Source organism: Hipposideros armiger, unplaced genomic scaffold (genome assembly GCF_001890085.2).
Source record: "Hipposideros armiger isolate ML-2016 unplaced genomic scaffold, ASM189008v1 scaffold_246, whole genome shotgun sequence".
Lineage (NCBI taxonomy): Eukaryota > Metazoa > Chordata > Mammalia > Chiroptera > Hipposideridae > Hipposideros > Hipposideros armiger.
In genome coordinates, this window is record NW_017731596.1 from 538,080 (window position 1) to 551,855 (window position 13,776).

Here is a 13,776-nt window from a genome sequence, read left to right on the forward strand (position 1 = left end):
TCGTGCCCCGCTCAAGGCCATACTGGGGCAGCTAGACCTTCTGCCCTCCTCCAGGAAACCAGCCTCCAAATCCCACAGCTTCATGGTTAAACTTCTGAATATTACAAAATCCCATCAGGCCCGATGACAGGTTATTGGACTACATTATTATCTTGATTTATTATGTTTTCTCTACATAATTTCCAACCGGTCCATAATTACTTGTGGCACTTTATAAATTACTTACTCCGTTAGCTATTTTCAGAGATAACTTTGCTGTTTTGAAGAGCAGAGGTGTCTTCGTTTTAGGCAGGCTTCCTTTCATTAAATATTCAGAATGCAACATCCTTTATTCTATCCAAACCCCTGTCTTCCTTCTCAAGTTCCCCCCGGGAGTCAAATCAGCCTGGTCAAGGCCCACTGCCACCTTGCCAATATTATTTCCATCTCTATTAATCATCCCTCAGGACTTTAGGTGGGATGAAAGAGGCATTTCATATTATTCCATGATTTCTGAATAGATGAGAAACATTTCCCAAAGTCCTGACTTATGTTTCTTCTTTGAGAAAGTCAAAGAGAGATGGAGAAAACAGGACGGAAGTTCTGTTTACTCTTATTCTTCACAAGACCAGTGATTGCACCTTCATGATACTGTGTTAAATGCAGTTCTCAACCCCACCCAAAGAAAGAGGAGAAAAATCAAGTCTGCCGCTCCGTACTTCCCAAAAGCCAGTAATTTAAACTGGGCCAAAGGAGTCGCTGCGGGGCTGTTTGGAGCCCTTGAGTTCTGCCCGCGTCTGGAGAGGGTCTTTGGATGAGCCCAGAGGGCAGGCGAGGGGAGCAGGGAGCACATTAGCTCCTGGCTGGCAGGGTCACCTTCGCCCACACCGCAATGTCCACCCTGAGCAGGGGGGCCTTTCCCCTGCAGTCCTCCCCCTTGTCCTTGGTGCGTCCCTGTTCAAAGAGCCCCAATGGACCCTCCTGGTCAAAGCGCAGCTCTTCTCCCCATGTCCTCCTGAGCTGACCCCCAGGGACACATCAGTTCCCAGAGGGGCCTCCCTTCATCGCCTCAGTGGGAGGGCGTGCAGTACCCCATAGTTCTCACCACAGACACTCGTCCCCATCCACCGCTCGTCTCTTCTGCCCTCCAGGGCACCATGGCCAGTGCGGGCCCCACAGGCTGCACCGCCTTTCGGAGCAGCCCTTGGGAGGATCAGGGGGTCCTTGGGCCTGTGTCATTTGGAGCCTTTGGGACCTCGGTGGTGGCCCAGAGGACTCTGCTCTCCTATCCTGTTACGTGGACTCAGAAGAAAGTGCTGCTCGCTGTCCTGAAGCCACCGGCCACTATCGGCCGCTGACATGTGTTGGAGAGATCTTTGGGTCACTCGCTTGGCATCTCTTGTTCATTGTCTCGTACAGTTAGGAGCCTTTCCAACCGAGGTCACTGGACTGTAGTGGAAAGCACAGTGTACCGAGTGAGAGGTCACCTGGCTCGGAAGGTCGCTGTCTGAGCAGAGCCTCTGCTCTTCAATCACCTCATCTGCAAAATGGACAGAATGCACCTTCCTCACGGGCTTCAGTGAGAAGTGAGGAAGGGCGATGCGTGGAGAAGCGTTTTGTCCCACAAGCTGAGAACCTGCTCCGTCACACACCCAGCAACACAATGATCTCATCCACCTGTCTTGATTGCCAGGCCAGGCAAGTACTCTGTTCACCATTTAAAATAGCAAAGCTGAGACACCAGTGAATTAGAGAAGTTTCCAAGGCTTCCACCCAGATCCACCTCATTCAAGAGCCATCTTTTTCCCAGTGAATTACACTCAATCAAAGCTGGAGAGAGGCCTGAGAAACCCAGGCATCGTCATTAGGGTCTGTCCCAAAGATCGTGGTCCAGAGGCTGTGCGTATTGGAAACAGTGAGCTCTGTCCTCTCCTCCTTTGTCCCCCAGCCCATGTGGCAATGGTCCCTAGGAAGAGAGGAGGGTCACACAGGCCATCTCCTGCTCCCAGGGTCTCCACACCCAAACCCCACAGTAAAACCCTGTAACCTCGCTTTAGCGTCAACTGTTAAAACAGAGACGTGATACACAGTGCATACGTGTGACCCCCATAGATCACAATTTGTTTTCTCCTTTTGCATTTATTTCACCCACCAACAGAAGTCATGATGCCCTCGTTAACTAGGTCACAGGCTAGACCCCATTTTTAAAGTATACAGACTAAAGAAATGCATAGTAGAGGTTTTACAGACCAGCACTGCTCACACAGCATAAGTTCTGGCAGCTGCCCTGAGGTTCCCCGGCAAAGAAGCTTCTGGGTGAAAGTCCCTCACCCAGGAAAAATCATTAGCACGGACGCCACAGAAATAATCAGTTCTTATTCTTCAGGATAAGACAGAAATACTTCCATTTTTGTGGCTTGGGACAATTCTCCTGAAACCTAATCATCCCAGACTGAGATCTACTAATATTAACTAATTATAACCATCACAATAATATTGATTAATATTAACAATTATAATAACCACTAGTTATAACAATTATAATATTAACTAACCAGAGCTAATAACTACATTAACTAATAATTATAATATTTCCTAAGCACTGATTAAGCACTTGACACCAGGCACCCACGCATGTTCTTTCCTAAGTCCTCGTGACAACCTGTGAGATGAGGACTAGCCTTATGCTCATTTTACAGATAAGGAAATTGAGGCTTAGCAAGGTGACATAACTTTCCCAAGGTCACACAATTCCAAGGGGCACCAAAACACTTGCTTAGGGAACCAGAACCGATCAGCTTTTCCAAGATCCTGGAATGAACCATCCGTCCAGGTCCTCTGAGGCTAAGTAAATCAAGCTCCCAAACTTCAGGAATGCAGAACATCAAATAATCCTGAGAAATCCATAGTTATTCATTGTCTCTGGAAGGATGCTTGGGGCCACTCCCACCTGGTCTACAGAATATGTAGAAGATTGGCAGGTGAGTGGTCAAAATTTCCAGCAACGAACATCAGCAGCATGCTTAAAGCCCACTAAAACCTAAAATTATATTTTACATAAAAATTATTTTTTAACGTAAATAATCCAAAAATGTGTGCTTATTGTAGATCAACTAAAATTTTCTGAGCTCATCAACAACCACGAAAGATTTTGCAGTTTTTACATTTGGAATTTTTCCTCATCTTGTTCTTTAAAGAGATGTTCTAAAAATCATTAGACAGTAGCTGATCAGTTGGGCTCAGAAGGGACACCCGGGCTCTTTTCTCTTGTTTTCCTCTCGCTCTCTCTGGAAACCACATGAACTTTCAGGGCTGGGAGTGGTTGCACTCAAACAACAGTTGGAACTGTCCCCTGCCAGTGGCTCACCTAGGGTATCATCATAGCTAGCAGAGTGACCACTGGAATCCTAGCCACCATCTGAGATGGTCCAGGACCTGGATATACTGTTAAAGGAAACAGCCCCCTCACTGGTCTCCAACGCCCAGGACTCATAAAACTGTTTTCTCTCCATAGCCTCCCTAACTTCTGCTAAAATGCTGCTGAAGTCAAAGCCCGAAGCATCCCTCTGTTCCCCGTATCTGAATGCAGGTCTATCTTGCCCAGAAGGAAGGCTGGAGTCAGAGAGGTGGATGGATAATTCCGAGCCTCGTCCCGAGGAAATCAGACAAAGCAATGTTAAGGGGGGCAGCTTCTAGTCCCTATTTTTGGTCTGTTTGGATTCCTAGAGCATTTCAAACTGTGGCCTGAGAGATGTTTGTTCTTGTCACTGTGACATCATTTTCCTCAAATAATAGTATTACACATGCTAACTTTACACTTTTGGTACGGTTACATTGCATATTCAAGTAATTACACCCAGGAGTCCTTTTAGTAATCTGGTTCTTCTCCAAACATTGTTACACAAAGTGTCATTTATTTGCAAATTTTATAGTCTAAATCTTGCAGAATGAATGGCAGAAACACTCCACAAAAAAGTCTCTGATTCGATAATATATGCTACACAACATGGCACAAATCACGTTAAAGATTCTAGTATCAAACACGCCCCCTTCCTCATGTCCCCTTTCACACCCAGCTTACACTTCATCCACTTCAACACCATGAAAACAAACGCAGAAAAGCAAAGCGCACACAGGCTCACCGCAGGGCCACAGTTTACGTACTTACACACTCCTCAAAAAGAAATTTAAGGCCAGCGCTGGGCCATACCCGCTCCTGCTACTTCCAAGTCTGAGTTAACCAGAAAATTGGATAGGAAGAAAGCCCACAAATTCCATCAGACACCTACCGCTATGGACCCAGAAGATGTGGCAACAAACACTTTGATAACCATTTTGATAGTCGGAAAGAGGCCTCCCCCTAACACACCCCTGTGAAGGAACGCAGCGCTAGACAAATCCTGACAATGACACAGCCGAGCATGTGCCAGGCGGGGCTGGCCGGGCCCCAGCGCTCCTCTGGGCTCCTGCCCCTCCGTCAACGTAAGCCCTGCCTCTCGCAGGAGCGGCCCAGGCATCTCGGGCGGTCCCCTCCATTGGCCCAGAAATGTTTGGGGACCTGTCAGGAAAATACTTGATTGGTTGATAAAAGCGGTCCCTGGACCCTTTCCCTTATCACTTCAAATGCCGGACAACAGTCCCTAAAAGGCGAGGCTGCGGGGCGCACCAATCAGAGCCCCGCGGAGAGATGCCTTGGGGTGACAGAGGCGGGGCGTGGAGGTGGGGCCAGGAGGAGCCGGAAAAGCCCGGAACACACCCTCTCAGGCCCAGCGGGGGCTCTGATTACAGGGCCGCTGGCAAACAAACGGGAAGCGGCAGGACAGTCACGAAGTCCCTTAAATAAAGAGTGGCTTCCTTACTTTAAAATTTTCTGGCAGATTTTTTTTTTTAATCAGTGAATTGTCATACAACAGGTTCCTTTATGAGTGGCCTGTTCCCAGTTTCTCTATTTACCACCTGTTTCTCTTAAAGAACAGAAACTGACAGGTGGTGGACGGTAAGATTTCACTGACATCGGGGACAAGGCAGTGAGACAGCGGCTGGCGTGTCAGTACAGTAACTTCAACGAGCAAATTGTCCTCACTGTGTTAGAGACGGGGAAAATGATCTGTCTGTAACGGGCTCTATCTGTCTTATTTATACAGGTAATTTGAATTGTGCTCAAAATCAAGTAAGCCCAAATGCTAGCAGCCCAACTCTTCTAATGGGATTCGACATCAAGGTCAAGGGCATTAGGGGCAAAGGCCCCCTGGGGGGATATTCAGTTCTCTTAGATAACTGAGTCTCTCTCCTATTTTTAAAGTCCCCGGCTCTGCTCCTCGTGGAGGAGGTGGCACTGGCATCCAGAGCAGGGAGGGATCTGTCCAGCTTGTGCACCAGTCCCGTCACCAGTCCCCAAGGCCTGCTCCCTCCCACCCAGGCAGGTGCCTTCCATGAGAAAGGACACCCTGTCCCTGGAATGTAGCTCACATTCATTTACACAAGATGAATGACTCAGGTGACTCCCCCACAAGGGAAGTAGACCGTCAGCATGAAAAGTTTACTCCCCAAAGAAGGCCCTTGGTGGAGACAATTAACGTTTTCCCAAATGTATGCTGTGTTTAGGTTTACATAACTTCATGGGTAACCTAAAATGAGAAATAAAGGCATATTTTTATTATGTAGAACGACAGTGGTGACAGCCACAGTAACTGCTTGAAGAGCGTCCCCAAAAAATTCACGTTTACCGAAAACCTCAGAATGCGACTTTATTTGGAAACAGGTTCTTGGCAGATGAAATTAGTTGAGGATCTTGAGATGAAATCATCCTAGATTTCGGATAACTGATGTCCTTGTAAGAAAAGGAGACACAGGGCCAGCTGAGTGGCTCAGTTGGTTAAGAGCTCGCTCAAAGGTTTGACTCTGAACAACAGCGTTTTGAGTCCGGCCCAAGCTGAGCTGCTGCTGAGCTGCCAACAGGTGGCAGGATGGCTCAGCTAAAAAAAAAAAAAATAGAAAAAGAAAAAGAAAAGGAGACACAGAGAAAAACACCACGTGAACACAGAGGCAGAGGTTAGAGTGATGCTGCCACAAGCCAAGGAACAGGGCCCTTGACTTCAGATTTCTGGCCTCCACAACTGTGTGAGAATAAATTTCGGTTGTTTTACGAGGTCAGACAATTAAGTTCGCGAACTCACCCTAGAAAAAGTGCCACATAGCTCCTTGCTGAATATCACTACGGTCACCCTCGAAGTGCTCCCCTTGGGAAGCTATGCACCGTCACCAGTGCTTAGTCCACCCTTCAAAGCAATTTTGGAACTCTTTTTCTGGAATGGCCATCAGAGCTGTAGTCATATTACCCTTGATGTCCTGAATGTCATCAAAATGTCTTCCTTTCAATATTCCCTTTATCTTCGGGTAAAGAAAGAAGTCATTGGGGCCAGATCAGGTGAGCAGGGAGAGTGTTTCAATACAGTTATTTGTTTATTGGCTAAAAACTCCCTCACAGACAGTGCCGTGTGAGCTGGTGCATTGTCGTGATGAGAGAGCCATGAATTGTGGGCGAAAAGTTCAGGTCGTCTAACTTTTTCACACAGCCTTTTCAGCACTTCCAAATAGTAAACTTGGTTAACTGTTTGTCCAGTTGGTACAAATTCATAATGAATCATCCCTCTGATATCAAAAAAGGTTAGCAACATCGTTGCAAGAAGTTTGCGAACTTAATTGTCCAACCTCTTTGTAAGCCACCCCGAACCCCAATCTGTGGTAATTTGTTACAACAGCCTTAGGAAACTAATACAGAGAAGTAAGTGCATTACGTTCAGTATTTGGCATGATGGCAGTGACCACCATAATAATTAAAAGGCAGTTCCTTATTGGGGGGAAATGGGGCGGCAGATTGGGGGATGGGGTTGTCACTTCGAGGGGTAAAAAGGGTAACTATTGCACTGTGTTGTACAGCTGAAACTAATTCTAAAAAATGTGTATTTCATAATAAAAAATATTTAATAAAAAAAAAAAGGCAGTTCTTCAACTTTGTACCACAAGGGCCTCTCTCCCTTCCATATGAGAAGGAAGCACCCCTTTTAAAGGCAGAACCAAAGGCTATAGACTGGGGAGAGCTCAGAAAAGAGAGAGGGAGAGACCATTCGGGTGGGAAAGAAAGTTCTAAGGAACCTCCATCTCTCACGTTCCTCCCTCCAGTCCTGAGAACTAGGGTTAGAATGACCCCTTCACAATGAGCTGCTGATTTTGTTACTGTCCTGGGAGGACCACCAGCCGCGAACCAGCCATCTTTCCATAAATATCAAATCTAGGATGCCAGTTGATGCTCGCCAACAACAAAAACAATCACCACCCATCTGATAAGGATAAGTCACCACCAAAGATTGTAGAAACACAAAGCCCACGAAACTGAGGGCAGGCACTCTGACAGTAAGCAAAATATTTTCATTAGAAACCATAAGACATATCCAGCACAAGTATTAATTAGCACGTGTAGATAGTTTAAGAAAGTATTCGTGAAAATGGTATATTTTTAAAAAGAAAACACATAAAGGTGTTTAAAAGTAATTTCTATGACTATCAAAATTACCTAAGGGGATGAAATGTTCTATAAGTCATTGAAGGTGATAGAAAAAACGATGATTAGTTTTCTATGAAAATAAGAATTGCTTATTAGTTCCATCAATGTGTTTATCACACGTAATTATTGACACAGGAGAAAAAAATGTACTGTGATCCAAAAATAAAACTGTTTTTGTCTCATTCCTAAAAATTGATTGGCAGAAAGCTAAGAGGAAGCTGAAAAAACCATAAAGGGAAAACGTGATAAATTTAACTCTACACAAGTATCAAAATACATTGTAAACAAAATTAAAAGGTAATTGACAAACTGGAGGAACTTTTTGCAACACACATCACAGACCTTTTCACAGAACATCAAACATTCTAACAAATCATTTTTTTTTACAAAGATGAACACCAAGTGAAAAAAAAAAAAAACGGGCAAAAGGCCAGAAAAGGCGAATCACAAAGTATGTACAAATGGTCACTAAAAATATGAAAAAATGTCTATCCTGCCTAGTAATCAAAGAAGTGAATAAAATCAAAGATGTCCATTTCTGACAATAAAATGGGCATTTTAAAAAAGAAAGAAGATTATCCCCAATGTAGGTTAAGGATAGGAGACGCTAGCCTAGAAGGCAAGCTTTCTTTCCTCTGCCTTCAGGAAGCCTCAAAGGCATAGCCTTTGATCCTTGAACTTCTCAGGTAGGAATTTATCCCGAGAAACAGTCAAGGGCGACTTCAAGATTCATCTACAAGGATACAAGGCACTGATACAACGGGGGGAGGAGGGATGAAGGGAGGAAGAGGAGGAGAAGAAATATTATAAATGTTCGTTAATTATGCATTCCATCATCTAGGTGATTTTTACTTTTTCTGGGCACTTTCCTGTTCACTCTGAATTCTCTACACCAAACACGCATTTGCTCTGTGGTCAGATGTCCTTTCTCCAAAGAAACCCAACTTCATGAAAGAGAGGGTAACCGGCAGGGCCCGGGCGTCCACGCTCCCCCCCGAAGGAGCCGGGCGTCCACACCTGCCCGCCTAGGTCCCCCTCCTCCTGGGGAAATCCGGGATCCACGCACGCCCGCCTTAGCGCCCTCCAGGGAGCGCTCCGCTCTCGGTCGACGCCCCTCCCACGCAGAGAACTAGACTCGCGCAGTCGATTCCGGATCAAACCTCCCGGCGCGTGGGCGAGAACCACTGAGCGCGGGACGGAACGGCGGGACATTCGCGCCCGCGGGGGCGGCGCGGGAGCGGCTCGTTCGCCCCCCAAGGCGGCCCGGGAGCCGAGCAGGGAGAGCGGGCGGCCTCCTTACAGACGTCCACAGACACATCGCACTTCGCCCTCACGGAGAAACGGGGGGCCTGACTCACATCACGGCCCAGGGCGCCCGTCTCCCGGCCGACGAGACGCGGCCCCGAGTGCGCACGTGCGACGACCTCGCGGCCCCGCCCCCTGGTTCCTCTCGTCCCGCCGGGCCGCCCGTCCCAGGAGGCCCCGCGGGCGGGTTTCCAGGGCGACGCGTCTGCGTCACGAGGCCGCGAGGTTGGCACTGCTGCGGAAGCCGCGCCGAGCAGGTAACGGCCCCGCCGCCGCCGCCGCCGCCGCCGCCGCCGCCGCCCCTTGCAGCCCAAAGCCCCGGCCCGGCTCCAGCCGGACCCTCCTGCCAAACTTTCCGGGCCTTCCTGTGTCGCCCGGTCGCTCAGCCCTCGCCCCTGCGCATCTCGGGCCCCGGTGCCTCGCTGTCACTGTAGTTGGTAACGTAGCCAGGTGGGCCGACCGCCTGCTCCTGCAAAGCCTGGTGAAGAGCCGCCCTCGGCGCGCCCCTCCGCTGCCCGGAGAGTGACTGCGCCCGCGCAACACACTCGCAGGGCCACGCTGCTCCGCCGGGCAACCCGCCAGCTCGCTGACGGGCCGCTGGGGGCACTCGGCCAGGGGACAGGGCCAGGCCTTCGGGCAGCCGCCAGTCACCCCGGTCGCACGAGGACGCATTTCATTCCTCCTCCCACTCGTAGGTTTTCGCCGATATTTTTCTTTTACATCTGAGCCTGTTACCTTCAGTTTTGCACCTACCTACTTGCATTTGCTCTTGTTTTGTTTTTTCCGTGTAACCTCAGCGCTGACATTTCCCCATCCCCAGCCGGTGGAAATCGGAATGCTTTGAAATGTCGGTTTGTGTGTTCCTCACCCGCTCAGCCTTGGAGCTGTTTGTCCACGATGCCCCTTTCGTGCTTTACCATCTCAGTGCCACACTTGTGCCCACAGGTAACGTGTTTCAGACCAGTTTTTCCCTGCTGAACACAACCTTGAACCTTTTTTCTATCTACATTCACTCCCCATCTAAATGTCAGTGCGCCCTGAACATGCCTCCAGCCCTGACCCTCCTCTGAACTTGAGACCCCTGTACTCAGCTGCCTGCCCCCCGCCCCCTCTCTGCTTAGATGTGTAAGGCATTTCCAACGCAGCAGCCCAGACCTGCTCCTAACATTACCCACCGCAGTTACTGGAAACCATCCTCCCAGTTGTCCAGACCTTGCTGTCTTCCTTGACTTCTGTTTTTCTTCCTCCCCGCATTCATTCTGTCAACACATCCTTCAGAATGTACCCAGAATAGATGCACAAGCCTACCATTGCGCCCAACCCCCACTATCAGCACCCTGGCCCACCATCAGTCACCGGGTTCCTGGGTTATTTCGGGGGCCTTCTAATCGGGCTCTCTCCTTGTACCCTCTCTGCCTGAGTACAGACAGCTCTTTCCCTTTCCTCCGTTACTTGGAGGGGGATAAGTTTAGGGGGGGGGGAAATGGGCATGAATTTTATAGATAAAAATACAATATTTTTAGTACATATTGGGATCGACGGGAAAGTCAAGACGCGTTTTGCATTGAAAAACATAGAAAAATATGTCATGACTTTCCCGACGACCCAATATTTTGAGAAGCACAACTTTTAAACCAGGCAGACAAAGCTACATAAGCACCTGATTACTAACAAGCTAAAAATTCAAAGGTGTCCCTTAGCTTTCTGATATACAAGACAGTGTCCCTGGATAGAACTATGACAAAAACTTTAAAACTGACAGAAGACTCAAATAATCCATAGACTTCTTCCCAGTGAGAAAAAGAAGTCATGGAGGAATTTGGGCTGTGTTTGTTCCCTGCTCTTTCTTGTGCGGCTTTTTTAGGGAAGCACAAAAAGAGGCAAATTGAAGTGGAGACAAATGCTTGTCCTTCTGCTGATCATTTCGATAGTTAGGACCCGGACACTGATACTCTAGCGAGTCCGTCACAGAGTGATGCAGCGATGGCTATGACAAGGTCCCTGCCCTCAGGGAGCCAATGGCCCCGACGTGCCTGTACCCTTGCAAATTCAAAGCCCCAGCCCCCATGTTTTCTCTCTTTTCCATGAAGTGAAACCCCAGTTGACCAAAGTAACATAGTAGGATTGCTGCAACTTACAGAGTGTCTATGGGATGTAACAGATTATCAACCTCCACCTCACTCAAGCTTCATCTCCCATCTGCCCCTCGTGCTATCACTTCATACAGGAACTTAAAGTTCTCTGATGGGAATCGCCTCTTTCTCCAGCTACCGGAACTACAAGCCTTTCCTATACAGTAAGTCCCCGACTTACGAACGAGTTCCGTTCCGGGAGAACGTTCGTAATTCAGATTCGTTGGTAAGTCTTGACAAGTGAGTCTTACACACCTTTGACACTTCCCAGCAGTCCCCTCCACATCGGCTCTGCTTGTCCTCTTGCTCCCGGACAGCCTGGGCTCTGACTGAGCACTGTACTACTGTACACTGTCGCACTGTACAGTAAGCACACAGCAGCACAGCTGTGACAATGCCCGGCAGATGCTTGAACTACTTCCGCGGTTTGTTCGCATCTACGAACGTTTGTAACGCGAGGTCCGTTCATATCTGTGGAAGTTCGCAACTTGAATGTTCGTAAGTCGGGGACTTACTGTACTGTACTCAGCTTATTCTCCCCTCCTCCTGTTCCAGGCCATGTGCCCTGTGCTTTCATCTCATTCCCCTCCCGCTTGTCAAAAACCCCACGCTGCTCTCCATTCTCTCACCTGCACAATCAGCCGCTCCATCTCCATTGACATTAGGCACAAATACATGCCCTCCATCTATACGCTCTTACTCCCACCTTGTCAGTCCAACCTGGCCTTCTGTCCTGAGCTAGACCCTTATGTCCAGCCAGCTGAATGGCATTGCCTCCAACTCAGCACACACAAGACCGAACAGTCTCCTACCACCCCGCCCCACTGGGACCTCTGCCATCGGAAACTGGGATTCCTTCTTGACCTCTCCCTCACCCCAGCACCCAGTGGACCACCAAGCCCCGGGGACGTTGTTTCCTGTACACCTTTCACATCTCTCCATCGTCACTGGTACCTTAGTCTGAGCTACCGCCTTCCTCCATCCAGCCTTCCGCAGTCCTCTGCGGTCTGGCTTCTCTCTGTGCTGTTCTCTACTCTGCCGCCAGAGGAAGCTCTTCAGAAGGCGGAGCTGATCATGGCATCCCCTCCCCGGCCTCCCTCTTGTGCCCACTGCCAGCTTCCCATTGCGCTCGCATTGATGATTCCAACCATAAACATGCCGTTCTATGCTGCTGCGGGTACTCACCGCCACCCATGTCTGGAGAACCGTCTGGCCCTTGTGACTGGGCCCCAGCACCCAGGCCTCCTCCACCCACCAGGCCTTGGCACCGGCTTCTCTGTCCGTCCGCAGTGTTCTTCCTACCCCCATTCCTCTGCCGAGTTAGTTCCCACTGACTCTTCATATCTCAACTCAGATGGTGCTTCCATAGGAGAACTTACTTCCCAGGGCACTGCCTAGGCCAGATTCTTTGTCATATGTCCTCAGAGACTGGTCTCTCTTTCCATTACCACACAATAGCCATTACTGTGATTATTTTATTCCTGACATAGAAGCTCCACAAGAACAAACGTTTCTGTTTGTGTTCACTGTATTCCCCCACACCTACCACAGATCCTAGCACACGGTAAGCACCTAAATATGTGTTGGAAAAATGAATGAAATGAACATTCTAATGTGTAAGATCTATGAAATGTGGGGTATGTTAGTACAGTTTTATGAAAATAGAAAGAATGAAAATTCTAGTCAAATGATTAGGTTAACAGTGAAAATTAAAAAGAAATGTGGCAGTGGCCAGGAGGGGGAGCTAGAAGCTTACACTTCTGTAAATTTAGCCCTAGGACTCCCCATTCAGTGTTCCTTTAGTGTGGGGCAGTGCACTGGGGTTGCCCACACCTGCTGGAAGTAGCACGGCCTCTAATCCTGAAGGCGTTATTTGGGATGCTCAGTCTGGTAGTAAATTCAAGCATTTTGTCAAACATAAATAAAATACATAATAATACGTAAAATACAAAACCTGCATAACCACCCAGACTTTTAATACGGCACATTTCCATATTGTCAAAGCTTGAGATTTCTGATGTATATAGGCATATCTGTGGATTTTCGTGCTAGACTGGACTTTAGAAGTCATGGAGAACAATCTGCTAATGTCACACATTAAACAGCTAGTTGTACAGACAGAGCTGTCACTACACCTCGGATGTGTTGCCACAGAAGCGTTTTTTCTTCTGTAACATCTTCCTTCTCTTCTTACTCAGTGTTAATTCTTAACCTTCCCTCTTCAATATCTGACCCAGTTTCTGAAGCAAAACATTGGGAACGTAATCTTAAAAGTGGATACATGTCTGAAATGGCGCTCCTGAGTGCCCTAAGCCGCGTGGTCATCTTACCCGTGTAATACTATTTGTTTAAGCTAAGGAAACAGCTTTATTCATTTAACATCCTGCTGAACTTTGCATCAAAGTTTGTATGGAAGAATTCAGGCCTTTTGTTCTGGAGGCAGACAGACCCTCAACCTGGGTCCTGCTGCTATTTTCATGAGCCGATTCAGGCCCAGCTCCTGGCAGGAAGGCTGTGGAATGACTCTGGACCCTTCCCAGTCACCAGGAGGCACATGAGGTCCACCTGTCCCATCTCTGGTGATGAACCCTGATGACTGCTCAAGGTGGTGTCTGCCAGGTTTCTCCACAAGGTCACCGTCTTTCCCTTTGTATTTGGTTAGTATTGTGCCAAATCCTGTTCCATATCAAACTTGCGTTCGCTGGCCCTTTGCATCCCTTGGCCGCTCCTGCCTGTTGCAGCTACCTCCATGATAGTTGTCCGATAGTCATTATCTGCTTCTGCCATTCCTTGTAC

General features: G+C 48.3%; 1 protein-coding gene across 1 annotated transcript in view; it reads left to right on the forward strand.

The window, feature by feature from the left end:
* Window positions 1–7,043: 7,043 nt before the first annotated feature.
* The window catches only part of LCA5L (lebercilin LCA5 like), a 57,295-nt gene continuing 50,562 nt past the window's right edge, over window positions 7,044–13,776 (forward strand). The window contains exon 1 of the mRNA XM_019655773.1: window positions 7,044–9,105. The gene's annotated coding sequence lies outside the window, so the exon portion shown is untranslated. The remainder of the gene's footprint in view (window positions 9,106–13,776) is intronic.